The 2612-nt window shown below is 48.6% G+C and overlaps 1 protein-coding gene across 9 annotated transcripts in view; it reads left to right on the plus strand.

The window, feature by feature from the left end:
* dlg1b (discs large MAGUK scaffold protein 1b) overlaps positions 1–2612 on the plus strand; it is a 58468-nt gene that overhangs the window by 33504 nt on the left and 22352 nt on the right. The gene's annotated exons all lie outside the window — the stretch shown is intronic.

Genomic DNA, 2612 nt, shown 5'->3' on the forward strand with positions numbered 1-2612 from the left:
AGGTCGTCCAGGTGTAGTCCAGGTGTAGTCCAGGTCATGGTTTTTACCTCAACGTGTCGCGTCCTGCAGGAGCTGCAGTATCACCTGATGTCCACTGGGGGTTTATGACCTCAGAGTGATTTTAATGTTATGGTCCGTGCTGCTCTTCATCATCATCATCATCACAGACTCAAATTACTGACTTCATGGATCCTTCCTACCCATAATGCATCTGGCCAGTGGCATGTGTCCTGCTCTCACCTGGCGCAGATGTTAGCGAGCTAGCTGCTAGCGCTGGAGGAAGATGATGATGATGATGAAGAACCTCATGGCCACCAGCTGGGACCGGTTCTGGTGGGTTCTGGTGGGTCATTCATCCTACTCTGGATGTCTGTAATGTTTGGTTGTCATGGCAACCCCAGATATCTAAGTGAAACGTCCACTGGAGTGAAATGTTCCCATAAAAACCAGAGCAGGCATCAGAAAACGGTTCATCTTCAGGATCCGGTGAGTCCAGTCGTTTCTTCCTGCTGAGATACCGCAGCTCTGACCTCTGACCTTCTGACCGGGTCATAATGTCCTCCTGCTGTTTCAGTCTGGGGAGTTTAGACAGGACTCGGGGTCACTTCCTGTTCAGGGTCCGGACGGCGCGGTGCTGCCCCCCAGTGGTGACTCAGAGGAAAGCGAACCTCCATGTTCTGGTTTAATCTGGTCCGGTTGGACCCTCGGTGCCGCCCGGCTGAGTGGATCCATCACGAGTTGATGATTGAAATAACCGTCTAATGGTTCAGTACTCAGAGATCCCAGTTTCACTCCACATGCAGAAATATGAAACTTTTTACACGACATGAAGACGCTTTAGATTTAGATTTTCTCCGTTTATTCTCAGCTCGTTTAGTGATGTGTGAAACTTAACCCGGTCAGGAAATTATAATCCTTTTTATTTTAAAAATAGTGAATTTGTATCACCTTTGTAGCTAATTATCCTTATGGCTCTTTTTATAGTATTTTAATGATTTTGTTTTCCTTTTTTAAGTTTTGCTCCAAACTTCGGCTCAGTAATTAAACACGATGAAACCAGTGAAGAGTTTCTCTTTTCGACCCAATTCTGAAATAACAATAATAACAATAACTATTCAACACGTTTTGCTTTTCACGTGTTGACAGAAGGTTTTTGCAGATGCATCTTTTCTACAAAATTATCAGAATCCACTAAAGGTGAAAACTTTAGATATCAACAGATATTAGCATGATTAGCAGAAGATATTAGCATGATTAGCAGAAGATATTAGCATGATTAGCAGCAGATACTAGCATGGTTAGCAGCAGATATTAGCCATGGTTAGCAATTTCTATTAGCATGGTTAGCAGCAGATATTAGCCATGGTTCTAGCAGGGCAGGCAACATATTTTTGTCAGTGTTAGCATTGGCTACTAGCATAATTAGCAATGGGTATTAGAATGTTTAGCATTATTTGTTAGCATGGTTAGCGTTGCTAAAACAGCAGTCTGTGTCCCCAGAGCAGCGGTGTCCTGCATGTTTTAGATCTGCTCCCGGATCAGAACATCTGGACCCAGTGGTCGGGTCGGTAGGAAGCAGAACCAGCTTTAGGGCCGTCAGATCCCCCCTGTTGGACACATGCAGGACGTCTGTCTCTGAGGACGGGAGTTGGACTGGAGAAGCTTCTGTCTTCACTCAGTAGCAGGTTCTACACTGAAGGGCGGTCCGGTTCTGATGGCTGGTTCTGCTGGACCCCAATGTGTTTCTGGTTCTGAAGCTCTGATCTGTCTGGGTTTGTTCTGTTTGATCGGACTCAGAATTAGACGGTTCTGATGGTTCTGTTTGCTGTCTTGGGTTCTGATCCATGTCTCGTCTGCTCAGTGTCTCCGGTCCCGTCTGCATCGTCACATCATTAAAAACCAACCTGGCTGGTACCGGTCCATCCTCTGGATCGGACCAGAACCGCCAGCATGCTGCTGTTCTTATGATGTGACCCGTTTCAGAACCTCATTGCTCAGTGGTCCGGTCCGGTCCGAGTCTCAGTCAGCTGCTCTCTGTCCCTCCATCTGTCTCATTCTTCTTCTGTGGTTTGTTTCTGAACTTCCTGTTCCTCCTGATGGCGACCCGCTTTCTTCTTCTGAGGTTTCTGTGCACAGACCCAAACCAGGTCCTGGTTCTGATCCTGGTTCTGCTCACCAGCTGGTCCTCTGGCGCCCCCCAGTGGACCCATGCTCTAGCTGAAGCCTCCATGCTGGGTTCATCATGTCCTTGGGACAAATCGGACCTCCTGTTAAGGTTCTGGCGTATTCAGGACCCAGAACCTGGAACATTCCCAGACTATCTCCTCCAGGTCCAGAACCCGGTCCAGAACCAGGATGTTCTCCTTAGTGGACCCTGCTGGTCCAGAACCGAGGACTTGAGTCTGTGCACGAGGAAACCCAGCAGGCAGAGAATTGTCAGAATCTGTCAGGTTCTGGAGGAAGTCCAGAACCGGTCCAATCTCAGCTGTCGCCCCTCCCCCCCTGTTGTCCTCCAGGTAGCGTCTCTGGAGTTCCTCCTGGACGGCTCCTCGTCGTTAGGACTCTTCCCCCTGGAGCTCCCCTCCCCCACGCACTCCACCCTGTACCCCCAC

The sequence above is a fragment of the Poecilia reticulata genome, unplaced genomic scaffold (genome assembly GCF_000633615.1).
Source record: "Poecilia reticulata strain Guanapo unplaced genomic scaffold, Guppy_female_1.0+MT scaffold_265, whole genome shotgun sequence".
Taxonomy (NCBI): Eukaryota; Metazoa; Chordata; class Actinopteri; order Cyprinodontiformes; family Poeciliidae; genus Poecilia; species Poecilia reticulata.